The sequence below is a fragment of the Scyliorhinus torazame genome, chromosome 2 (assembly GCF_047496885.1).
Source record: "Scyliorhinus torazame isolate Kashiwa2021f chromosome 2, sScyTor2.1, whole genome shotgun sequence".
Taxonomy (NCBI): Eukaryota; Metazoa; Chordata; class Chondrichthyes; order Carcharhiniformes; family Scyliorhinidae; genus Scyliorhinus; species Scyliorhinus torazame.
In genome coordinates this window covers 47,892,704-47,906,324 of record NC_092708.1, presented here as the reverse complement: position 1 = coordinate 47,906,324, position 13,621 = coordinate 47,892,704, and the positions used below count along the sequence as shown (strand labels likewise).

Below are 13,621 nucleotides of genomic sequence, written 5' to 3'. Positions count from 1 at the left end.
AATAATCATGAAGGACTTCAATATGCAGGTGGACTGGGAAAATCAGATTGGTAGTGGATCCCAAGAAAGGGAATTTGTGAAATGTTTAAGAGATGTTTTTTTGGAGCAGCTTGTGACAGAGCCTACGAGGAAACAGGCAATTCTGGATTTGGTGATGTGTAATGAGGCAGACTTGATTAGGGAACTTAAGGTGAAGGAACCCTTAGGGAGCAGTGACTACAATATGATCGAATTTACCCTGCAGATTGAGAGGGAGAAGCTGCAATCAGATGTAACGGTATTACAGTTAAATAAGGGTAATGACAAAGACCTGAGGGAGGAGCTGGCCAGAGTCGATTGGAAAAGGAGCCTCGCAGGGAAGATACTGGAACAGCAATGGCAGGAGTTTTTTGGGGTTATTAGGGAGGCACAACAGGAATTCATCCCAATGAGGAGGAAACATGCTAAGGGGGAGGACAAGGCTCCATGGCTGACGAGGGATGTCAAGGACAGCATAAAGGCTAAAGAAAAAGCATACAAAGTGGCGAGCATTAGTAGGAAACCAGAGGATTGGGAAGCCTTTAAAAGCGAGCAGAGGACAACTAAAAAAGCAATAAGGGGGGGGGAGAAGATGAAGTATGAGTGCAAGCTAGCTAGTAATATAAAGGAAAATAGTAAGAAACTTTTTCAATATGTAAAAGGTAAGAGAGGGAAAAATAGACATTGGACCACTGGAAAATGTGGCTGGAGAAGTAATAATAGGAAACAAAGAAATGGCAGACGAACTGAATAGTTACTTTGCATCAGTCTTCACGGTGGAAGACACCAGTGGGATGCCAGAGCTCCAGGAGAACCGGGGGCAGAGGTGAGTACTGTGACCATTACTAAGGAGAAGGTTCTGGGGAAACTGAAAGGCCTGAAGGTGGATAAGTCACCTGGACTGGATGGACTACACCCCAGGGTCCTAAAAGAGATAGCTGAGGAAATTGTGGAGGCTTTAGTAATGATCTTTCAGGAATCACTGGAGGCTGGAAAGGTCCCAGAGGACTGGAAGGTGGCTAATGTAACACCACTGTTTAAGAAGAGAGGGAAGTAGAAGATGGGAAATTATAGGCCGGTTAGCCTTACTTTGGTCATTGGTAAGATTTTAGAGTCTGTTATTAAAGACAAGATCGCGAAGCACTTGGAAGTGCATGGTAAAATAAGTCAGCACGGGTTTGTCAAAGGGAGATCGTGTCTGACAAATCTGTTAGAGTTCTTTGAGGAGGTAACAAGCAAGTTAGACAAAGGAGAACCAGTGGACGTGATTTATTTAGGTTTCCAGAAGGCCTTTGACAATGTACCGCATAGGAGACTGTTAAATAAGTTAAGAGCTCATGGTGTTCAAGGTAAGATCCTGACATGGATAGAGGATTGACTGACTGGCAGAAGGCAGAGAATGGGGATAAAGTGGTCTTTTTCAGGATGGCAGCCGGTGACTAGTGGTGTGCCTCAGGAGTCTGTGCTGGGACCACAACCTTTTTACAATATACATTAAGGATCTGGAAGAAGGTACTGAAGGCACTGTTGCTAAGTTTGCAGATGATACAAAGATCTGTAGAGGGCAGGTAGTATTGAGGAAGCAAGGGGGCTGCAGAAGGACTTGGACAAGCTAGGAGAGTGGGCAATGAAGTGGTAAATGATATACAATGTGGAAAAGTGTGAGGTTATGCACTTTGGAAGGAGGAATTTAGGCATAGACTATTTTCTAAATGGGGAAATGCTTCGGAAAGCAGAAGCACAAAGGGACTTGGGAGTCCTTGTTCACGATTCTCTTAAGATTAATGTGCAGGTTCAGTCGGCAGTTAAGAAGGTAACTGCAATGTTCGCATTCATGTCAAGAAGGCTAGAATACAAGACCAGGGATGTACCTCTGAGGCTGTATAAGGCCGTCAGACCCCATTTGGAGTATTGTGAGCAATTTTGGGCCCTGTATCTAAGGAAGGATGTGCTGGCCTTGGAAAGGGTCCAGAGGAGGTTCACGAGGAGGTTCACAAGAATGATCCCTGGAATGAAGAACTTGTCGTATGAGGAACATTTGAGGACTCTGGGTCTGTACTCATTGCAGTTTAGAAGGATGAGAGGGTATCTTATTGGAACTTACAAGATGTGCATGATCATACTATTATTCATCTGTTTAGTATATATTTGACCTACAGTTAATGATAATAAGTCGTTTATAGCTTTAGCTACAAGTATTCTTGTAATATAAATCAGACCATCCGACAAGAACATTACACTAGGTATCAAGAGTCAGGGCGAGGATAACAAGGAAAGAGCAGACAGATTCCTTCATGTTAATTCGGGGGGTGGGGTTGAGGAAGAGGGCACACCCTTCATTTTGGTGGAAGCTGAGGAAACCTGCACAGAACCAAGAAAATCAGTAAAAAAGAATCATCTTGAGTCGACGGAAAACTGGTTGCATGACTCTGGGAATTGGAGTGGATACAAATACCAATCCCCTCAAATGCTCAAGCGTCAACTTTTCTTTAAGCAGTGCTCTTGGGTTCTGATTATCAAGAGGACACTGTATTTTCCCAATACATAGCCCCCCCTCAAGCAAAAGAGGTTATAAACAGATGCTGGACTTTATTTTAAAATCAGATATGTGGAACTTATTAATGTAATTTAACCAACATGTCCTCTTCAAGTTGCAACATTCCATATGTTCTCTTCAGAAAAGCTGTGCAATATCCACCTACGAGTTAAAGCTCTAATTAAAACGGGAGGGGGGGGGGGGGTGGAATGAGAGTGAGGAATCCCATTTGGCCCCTCAGACCACCACATTTTTCATTTCACATTCAATAATATTATCTGCTTCAATGAAATCAAAGTAAAATAAGATGAGTTGACTTCATGCTTAACAATTATAATTTAAGTTCCTCCCCTTCAAACTGCAGCAGGGAACACTAGATTAACTGGGACTAAACTATTGACCCCACTCTTCAGTCACGCATTCTGTATGCACAGCATAGCACCGAAGATAATTATGCTCCTGCTGCACCGTTCAAAGGAAATATGACACATTCAATAAATATTAGATACCTCAATAAAATGCTATTAGGAATCTTCAAATTGGAGAACCTGAAACTGTGGTGGGAATAAGTGATACTAATCTGTTGTATTAGAATGCTTTCTCGAAGAAAAAATGGAATGGAAAAGAATGATAGTTGGCCCAACAAGGCTGCTCTTTCCACTGTTTATCCATTACTGCCTTGTACTTGGCGTTCAATACCTCCCTGCAATCACTCATAGAATCCCTACAATGCAGAAGGAGGTCATTCGGCCCATCAGGTCTGCACCGACACTGCGAAAGAGCACCCTCTCATGGCCCACTCCCCCCGCCCTGTCCCTGTAACCCCGTAACCCCATCTAACCTACACATCTTTGGACGCTGAGGGGCAATTGATCATGACCAATCCACCTAATCGCCACATCTTTGGACTGTGGGAGGAAACCAGAGCACCCAGAGGAAACCCACGCAGACACGGGGAGAAAGTGCAGACTCCGCACAGACAGCCACCCAATGCCGGAATTGAACCCGGGTCCTTGGTGCAGAGAGGCAGCAGTGCTAACCACTGTACCATCCCTCTGTGAACTAAATAGATCAATAACATTTGAATCCTTAATTCCATTTCTCTACCGGCATTCCATCGAATAGAACTGGCTCCAAATCAGTTCAACTAGCTACTGTGATAAGGGTCAGGATTTTACTCGGCTTCCTGGAACAGGCAGGGGAAATGAAAATTCAGGTAGGGTGCGCATTGTATATGGATTCACATGATCAAGTAGAAAGATGGGCATTGAGTTTACAAGCTAGGCAGTCAGAGTGGGATTAACATTAAATAGAGTGCCCAGCCTAAAGGTGTTCAACCCTATTTGTAATATGCCCTTAAGGTATGGCAGCATGCCATCATTGGGGGGGAAGTGTGTCACGTGCTCCAGTCTAAGTTTCACTTTGGTCTGTGAGTAGAACGCACCGCGTAAAGCCCTGCTGCTAATGTCTTCAAGCTTTCCATCCATGTATTAATGTTCTTATGGACTTAGAGTTAATAAATGAACCCGTAATGTGTTTACACAATCCCTTATGAGTGCTTGGTGTCTTATATATCATTTTCTTTCCAATTAAGGGTCTATTTAGCGTGGCCAATCCATCGACCCACACATTTTTGGGTTGTGGGGGTGAGACCCAGGCAGACATGGGGAGAATGTGTAAACTCCACGCGGACAGTGACCCGGGGCCGGGATCGAACCCGGGTCCTCGGTGCCGTGAGGCAGCAGCACTGTACCTTTTATATCATTGCAAAAATACGACACCTATGGGCCAATCACTGTGTCACAATCGAGTAATTAGACAACATGTTGTTTTCCAAGCTTGTAATGTGACTGGGATCTGGGGCGAAATTCTCCGTTATCGGCGGAAACTCCGCCGATCGGCGCAAAAAACGGCGCAAATCCCACTTGCGTCACGTCATAAAAATGGGCCGATAGTCTGCGGCCCGAAATGGGCTAGCAGCGACGTAACGGGATCCGCGCTTGCGCAGTGGTTCACGCCGTGCAGCGTCATACGCGCTGCACGGCGTGACGGCTCATAAGGCCGCGCAGCTCCCCCCCACCCGACCGGAACAGCCGACCGCAACACCCGACTTGATGGCTGGCCGTCGCTCAGCCCCGAGGTTCGAGTCACGTGATGTGGAGGCGCTCCTGGATGCGGTGGAGCAGAGGAGGGACGCCCTGTATCCCGGGCACGGCCGCAGAGTTGCCCCACGCCACAGCCGGCGTCTGTGGAGGGAGGTGGCAGAGGCCGTCACCGCTGTGGCCCTAACACCACGGACAGGCACCCAGTGCCACAAGAAGGTGAACGACCTCGTCAGAGCAGGCAGGGTGAGCGTCCCCCATATCCCCCATATCCCCTCTCCCCCAAATCCCCCCCTCCCCCATATCCCCCCCTCCCCCATATCCCCCCCTCCCCCATATCCCCCATATCCCCCATATCCCCCCTCCCCCATATCCCCCCCTCCCCCATATCCCCCCCTCCCCCATATCCCCCTCCCCCATATCCCCCATATCCCCCCTCCCCCATATCCCCCCTCCCCCATATCCCCCATATCCCCCCTCCCCCATATCCCCCATATTCCCCCCTCCCCCATATCCCCCCTCCCCCATATCCCCCCTCCCCCATATCCCCCATATCCCCCTCCCCATATCCCCCCCTCCCCCATATCCCCCCTCCCCCATATCCCCCATATCCCCCCTCCCCCATATTCCCCATATCCCCCCCTCCCCCATATCCCCCTCCCACATATCCCCCCTCCCCCATATCCCCCATATCCCCCCTCCCCCATATCCCCCATATCCCCCCTCCCCATATCCCCCATATTCCCCCCTCCCCCATATCCCCCCTCCCCCATATCCCCCCTCCCCCATATCCCCCATATTCCCCCCTCCCCCATATCCCCCCTCCCCCATATTCCCCATATCCCCCCTCCCCATATCCCCCCTCCCACATATCCCCCCTCCCCCATATCCCCCATATCCCCCCTCCCCCATATCCCCCCTCCCCCATATCCCCCATATCCCCCCTCCCCATATCCCCCATATCCCCCCTCCACCATATCCCCCATATTCCCCCCTCCCCCATATCCCCCATATCCCCCCTCCCCCATATCCCCCATATCCCCCCTCCCCCATATCCCCCCTCCCCCATATCCCCCATATCCCCAAGTGAATCCAGCCCTAACCTTAACCTCTGCAATGCACGCGCAACCGATGGCGTGCATTCATATACCTGCCTAACACTGTTGCCTTTTACCCCTGACCACCACCCCCCCCCCCCCCCCCCAGGAGAAGCGCGCACACAACAATAGGGAGCATGTGAGGACTGGAGGAGGGCCCGCTGATGAGAGGCCACTGACCGTACACGAGGAAAGGGCCCTGGAACTGGCTGGCGGACCTGAGGACCGGGAGGTTGCTGATGCAGAGGTCGGGGCCCCACGAGCAAGTGAGCCACCAACAGCCCGTCCCCATATCCCCCCTCCCCTATATCCCCCTCTCCCGTATCACCTGATCACTGCCTGATGTCTAACCATGCATGCTTCATTGTGTATCGCAGGACCAAACGTCCAGGCACCCATCCCCGCAGATGCAGACCGCCCGCAGGATGCCCCTCGGAGACCACGGGAGACGGAGAGACCCGCACCCTCCAGCATGCGACGCCCGCAGGATGCCCCTCGGAGACCACGGGAGACGGAGAGACCCGAACCCTCCAGCATGCGACGCCCGCAGGATGCCCCTCGGAGACCACGGGAGACGGAGAGACCCGAACCCTCCAGCATGCGACGCCCGCAGGATGCCCCTCGGAGACCACGGGAGACGGAGAGACCCGAACCCTCCAGCATGCGACGCCCGCAGGATGCCCCTCGGAGACCACGGGAGACGGAGAGACCTGGAGCAACAGGGAGACGACACCCCCGTCACGTGTGGGAGCGACCACCCAGCGATGAGGGGGGGCAGCCACAGGCCCCCGTCACATCCGAGCCAGGACACCACTACCCAGGACACCACTATCCAGGACACCCCTACCCGGGACACCACTACCCAGGACACCCCTACCCGGGACACCACTACCCGGGACAGCACTACCCGGGACAGCACTACCCGGGACAGCACTACCCGGGACAGCACTACCCAGGACACCCCTACCCGGGAAGACGAAATACCGGACAGTGACTCAGAGTGGATGGGTGGAGACGAACCCCCACCCCAAAGTGCCATGGACTCAGAGTGGGACGAAGAGCACGACACAACGCCACTGCTGTCACCAACACCCTCCACCATCGCAGAAACACTCACCACGGATGGGCACTTTAGTGATGAGGCGTCTGGTACACTCACTGGTGCGCACAACACAGCTGTCCCGGTACAGCAGGTGGAGGTAGGAGCAGCAGAGGGACCGGGCGGTCGGAGGGCAGCCCAGGCCAAGCGAACATCTGCCGCCCAGATGGATCCCGGGTTCCTGCAGTTACCACACCCACACATAGATCCGATGCAACCACCGACACGGAGACGAGCGAATAGGGTGACGGGTGGCTTGCGGCGGCTGCGGTCGCAGGTGGAGGAGTCCACCCGCATCCAGGAGCTGGGAGTGGTCCCGGTCATGCGTGCCACCCAGGCTGACACCGCACGGGTGGCGTCCGCGGTGGAGGCAATGGGTGCGACGGTGTCAGACATGGGGAACGGTTTGCGAGGCCTGGGGCCTTCCGTGCAGGCGGCGTCTGTGGCCCAGGAAATGGCTGCCCTCTCACAGGAGGCCATGAGCCAGTGCCAGCGCCAGATGGCAGAGGCGCTCAACGCCATAGCCCAGTCTCAGCAGGCCATGGCCCAGTCTCAGCAGGCCATGGCCCAGTCTCAGCAGGCCATAGCCCAGTCTCTGCAGGCCATGGCCCAGTCTCTGCAGGCCATGGCCCAGTCTCAGCAGGCCATCGCTGAGGGCATCGGCGCCAGTGGCCATGTGCGAGCTGGCGTCGCACTGTCGCAGACAGGGTTCGACAACCCCCTGGGCTCCATGGCTGCAAACCTGCAGACCCCTGTCGATACCAGCACGGGCCTCCAGGACTGGCAGCGCCAGATGTCGGGGGCGCGTCGGATGGCCAGTCCGTTCGCATCCCCCACCCATGTAGAGGCCTGGGGGCCATCGGGCACCCCGAGGGAGGAGGAGGTGGTGTGGTCCGTCCCGGCTCCCTCTGTAGGGGAGGTCCCGGTACACCGCGACACCTCGGACTCCCCCCCTTCCGTCCCAGGTGCATCGGGTGGGCAACGGGCAGGACAGGCTGGCAGCTCGCCATCCCAGTCGCCCGGGCCGCAGCCTGGCCCATCTAGGCCAGGACGCCCCAGGAAACGGCCGCCAAACTCATCGGAGGCGGGTTGTCATCATTCTCCATGGCCTGCGATAGACACGCGTCCACCCGCAACTGGGTGAGCCCGGCCCGTTGTGCCGCCGGTGGATCGGCAATTGGGAGTGGGGGGGTGGTGTGCATGCGGGTGGGGTGTGTGGGGTTGGGGAGGGGGGTGAGGGTGCTGGGTGGGTGGATGGGTGGGGGGTGTGGGTGGTCGGCTGTTGTCATGGTGTGCGGTCTGTGGCCATACTACCCGATTCCCACGCCCATCTAGTCAGTGAAGCGGGCGTCTATCAGTCTGTCCCGTGCCCGCTGGGCCAGCCGGTAACGGTGGACAGCCACCCGTCTGTGTCTACCCCGTCTGCCCTGACCATTGCCCCCATCCCCCTCATCTGGGGAGGACTGGGCCTCTTCCTGCTGCTCCTCCACTCCGCCCTCCTCTGCCTGCGGCACATCGCCCCTCTGCTGCGCTATGTTGTGCAGGACGCAGCACACCACAATGATGCGGCCGACCCTATCTGACCGATACTGGAGGGCGCCCCCAGAGAGGTCCAGGCACCTGAAACGCATCTTCAGCACGCCAAAGCACCTCTCGATCACTCCCCTTGTCGCTACATGGGCATCATTGTAGCGGTTCTCCGCCTCATTGCGTGGCCTCCGTATAGGCGTCATCAGCCACGATCGCAATGGGTAGCCCCTGTCGCCCAGCAACCAGCCCCTCAGCCGGGGATGGCGTCCCTCGTACATGCCGGGGATGGATGACCGCGACAACACGAATGAGTCGTGTACACTGCCTGGGTGACGGGCGCACACGTGCAGGATCATCATGCGGTGGTCGCAGACCACCTGTACGTTCATCGAATAGGTCCCCTTCCTATTAGTGAACACGGCCCTGTTATCTGCAGGTGGCCGCACGGCGACGTGCATCCCATCGATCGCGCCCTGGACCATGGGGAACCCGGCAACGGCAGAGAAGCCCACGGCCCGGGCATCTTGGCTGGCCCGGTCCACGGGGAAGCGGATGTAGCGGTGCGCCATGGCATAAAGGGCATCTGTCACTGCCCGGATGCACCGATGCACCGATGTCTGCGATATGCCGGACAGGTCCCCACTCGGTGCCTGGAATGACCCCGTTGCATAAAAGTTCAGGGCCACCGTAACCTTGACGGACACGGGGAGAGGGTGTCCCCCGCCAGTGCCACGCGGTGACAGGTGTGCCAGCAGGTGGCAGATGTGTGCCACGGTTTCCCGGCTCATCCGGAGTCTCCTCCTGCATTCCCGGTCCGTGAGGTCCTGGTATGACTGCCGGGGCCGGTACACACTGGGCGCCCTCGGGTGCCTCCGTTGCCGTGGGGCCGCGACGTCCTCCTCCCCCTCCTCGTCCTGTCGGTCAGGTGTCCCTCCAGCCTGGGCGGCTGCCGCCTGCCCCTCTCTGGCACGCTCCTCCTCCTCCTCCTCCTGCTCCTCCTCATCCAGGGCAACATAGACATGATCGGCTGCCACCACGGCGGCCAACATCGCTGGATGGTCTGAAAACATGACGGCCTGGTGTGGGGGGAGGGGAACGACGACATGTCATCATTGCCCATATCCCCTCCTCCCCCCAGCCAGGTGGCATGGACCGCATGGGTCCAACTGTTGGAGGCTGGCACCTGGCCAGGTGCACCAACTCATTTGCCCTCCCATCACCCACCCCGGCACGGACCCCCCCCCCCCAACCTCCACCCCGGCACGGACCCCCTCCCCAACACCCACCCCAGCACGGACCCCCCCCCAACCTCCACCCCGGCACGGACCCCCTCCCCAACCCCCAACCTCCACCCCGGCACGGACACCCCCCAACCTCCACCCCAGCACGGACTCCACCCCAACCTCCACCCCGGCACGGACCCCCTCCCCAACCCCCAACCTCCACCCCGGCACGGACCCCCTCCCCAACCCCCAACCTCCACCCCAGCACGGACCCCCTCCCCAACCCCCAACCTCCACCCCAGCACGGACCCCCCCCCAACCTCCACCCCGGCACGGACCCCATCCACAACCCCCAACCTCCACCCCGGCACGGACCCCCTCCCCAACCTCCACCCCGGCACGGACCCCCTCCCCAACCTCCACCCCGGCACGGACCCCCTCCACAACCCCCAACCTCCACCCCGGCACGGACCCCCCCCCAACCTCCACCCCGGCACGGACCCCCTCCCCAACCCCCAACCTCCACCCCGGCACGGACCCCCTCCCCAACCCCCAACCTCCACCCCAGCACGGACCCCCCCCAACCTCCACCCCGGCACGGACCCCCTCCACAACCCCCAACCTCCACCCCGGCACGGACCCCCCCCCAACCTCCACCCCAGCACGGACCCCCCCCCAACTTCCACCCCGGCACGGACCCCCTCCCCAACCCCCAACCTCCACCCCGGCACGGACCCCCTCCCCAACTCCCAACCTCCACCCCAGCACGGACCCCCCCAACCTCCACCCCGGCACGGACCCCCTCCACAACCCCCAACCTCCACCCCGGCACGGACCCCCTCCCCAACCTCCACCCCGGCACGGACCCCCTCCCCAACCTCCACCCCGGCACGGACCCCCTCCCCAACCTCCACCCCGGCACGGACCCCCTCCCCAACCCCCAACCTCCATCCCAGCACGGACCCCCCCCCAACCTCCACCCCGGCACGGACCCCCTCCACAACCCCCAACCTCCACCCCGGCACGGACCCCCTCCCCAACCCCCAACCTCCACCCCAGCACGGACCCCCCCCCCAACCTCCACCCCGGCACGGACCCCCTCCACAACCCCCAACCTCCACCCCGGCACGGACCCCCTCCCCAACCTCCACCCCGGCACGGACCCCCTCCCCAACCTCCACCCCGGCACGGACCCCCTCCACAACCCCCAACCTCCACCCTGGCACGGACCCCCCCCCCAACCTCCACCCCGGCACGGACCCCCTCCCCAACCTCCAACCTCCACCCCGGCACGGACCCCCTCCCCAACCCCCAACCTCCACCCCAGCACGGACCCCCTCCCCAACCCCCAACCTCCACCCCAGCACGGACCCCCCCCCAACCTCCACCCCGGCACGGACCCCCTCCACAACCCCCAACCTCCACCCCGGCACGGTCCCCCTCCCCAACCTCCACCCCGGCACGGACCCCCTCCCCAACCTCCACCCCGGCACGGACCCCCTCCACAACCCCCAACCTCCACCCCGGCACGGACCCCCCCCAACCTCCACCCCGGCACGGACCCCCTCCCCAACCCCCAACCTCCACCCCGGCACGGACCCCCTCCCCAACCCCCAACCTCCACCCCAGCACGGACCCCCCCCAACCTCCACCCCGGCACGGACCCCCTCCACAACCCCCAACCTCCACCCCGGCACGGACCCCCCCCCAACCTCCACCCCAGCACGGACCCCCCCCAACTTCCACCCCGGCACGGACCCCCTCCCCAACCCCAACCTCCACCCCGGCACGGACCCCCTCCCCAACCCCCAACCTCCACCCCAGCACGGACCCCCCCCAACCTCCACCCCGGCACGGACCCCCTCCACTACCCCCAACCTCCACCCCGGCACGGACCCCCTCCCCAACCTCCACCCCGGCACGGACCCCCTCCCCAACCTCCACCCCGGCACGGACCCCCTCCCCAACCTCCACCCCAGCACGGACCCCCTCCCCAACCCCCAACCTCCACCCCAGCACGGACCCCCCCCCAACCTCCACCCCGGCACGGACCCCCTCCACATCCCCCAACCTCCACCCCGGCCCGGCCCCCTCCCGGCACTCCCCCGGAGCCCAGCCTACTCTAACCACCACCCCCCCCCCTCCCCCCCCCCCCCGCCGCCGCACACACACACAAGCCGAGACACACCTCTTCTCAGGCAATCAGTCTGCGGCCACGCCATTTCCTGCCCAGAGCCAACCCCCCAGGCCGTCACTCACCTCCTCGCTGGTCGGCGTGAGCCTGGAGCACCGGGTCACGCCGATGAAAAGGAGGTTTGATTCACGTCGACGTGAACGGTCATCACGTCGACGGGACTTCGGCCCATCCGGAAGGGAGAATATCGGCAGGCCGAAAATCGGCTGCCTTGCGCAGACCCATGACATTCTCCGCGGCAGCGGCGCCATTAACGCCCCGCCGACATTTCTCCCTTCGGAGACTTCGGCGGGAGCGGGGGCGGGATTCACGGCGGCCAACGGCCATTCTCCGACCCGGCGGGGGGTCGGAGAATGACGCCCCTGACGTCAGTACCTCAAAGTGGAATTTTCAAAATATGCTGCTTGATCCTTTTCAATGAAGTGTGGACTGTAGCTAACCCTGTGTCCACTCAGCAATAGAACCTGCATTGATATGGAGACTTTAACATTAATAAATCATCCCACAGAGAATCACGGCAGTAAAAGAGCCTGGGGAGGTGACTGGTGACATACTGACAGAGGTAGACTATTGGTGCTTTTAAGAAATGTAATTGGAGATCTCAGTTTTGGCCAGGGGATGGGTGTGAGATGGACAGAACTCTGTGCAAATAACAAGATATCTTTGCCAAAAGTGTACAAATTAGATCAGCACAGTGCTCTGTCAGGGCGGAATTGCTGGGGATGTATGCATGACGGCTGTCATGGATCTGACTTGATTTGCACTTCATTGCGCTAATTGGAATGCAAAAATACAGAGCTTCATTCAAATGAGATGACAAGTTGCAGTAAGAAGTTTTACAAAGTATATATAAATGTGGGAAAACACAGCGCATGACTTTTTAAAAAAATTACAAGATAAAAGTGATGGGATTTGAGCCCAGCTATGTCCATAAAGGTTTCTAGAGGGACAGCACGATGGCACAGTAATTAGCACTGCTGCCTTACAGCGCCAGGAACCCGGGTTTAATTCTAGCCTTGTCTGTGTGGAGTTTGCACATTCTCCCCGTGTCTGCGTGGGTTTCCTCCGCGTGCTCTGGTTTCCTCCCGCAGTCCAAAGATGTGCAGGTCAGGTGGGCTTAGAGGAACGGGCAGGGTAGTGGGCTCAGGTAGGGTGCTCTTTCAGAGGGTCAGTGCAGACTCGATGGGCTGAATGGCCTCCTTTTGCACTGCAGGAATTTTATGTTCTGAGCCTAATACAATTAAAGGACATACCTTTGTTATAGATTTTAGGACTATAGAATTGAATTATATTGGCTGCTTTGCACCACAAACCTGTAAAGTGAAATTATTTGCTTATATGCGAGCATATTTTGCATATTAATATCAAATGCCAACTCAAGTATGAATGTTAACAAATATCCAACAGGATACTTTATTCTTCCCCTACTGTATTTATTGCCAATCCCTGATTGCCCTTGCAAAAGTGGTGGTGAGCCACCTTCAGGAACTGTTACAGTTTTTGAACCTCCCCAAGTTATTGAGGAATCTGTGTGGAGCCAAGGAGCTGCCAGATTTCCTCTTGACTGTGACTTTCCATTCTTAACTCTGGTACAAAGTCTGAATTTTAGCTATGCTGCACATTGTGAGTACATTTGGCGAGGCTGTTTTCAGCACAGAGTCTCGCTGGGTAGGAGCATGGATCAGAGTGCTGGACAGTGAGATCATCGCTCCCAATTTGCTGCTAGGAATGCAGCTAATTATGTGCGCTGACCTCTGTGCCCAATTCATTGACCCACATTTCCAGCAAGATTATGCGACGTGAATGGCTTCACGGAAAATCT

At 57.5% G+C, this 13,621-nt stretch overlaps 1 protein-coding gene across 2 annotated transcripts in view; it reads left to right on the top strand.

Annotated features, from left to right (window-relative positions):
- lypd6 (LY6/PLAUR domain containing 6) overlaps nucleotides 1–13,621 on the top strand; it is a 340,700-nt gene that overhangs the window by 33,813 nt on the left and 293,266 nt on the right. The gene's annotated exons all lie outside the window — the stretch shown is intronic.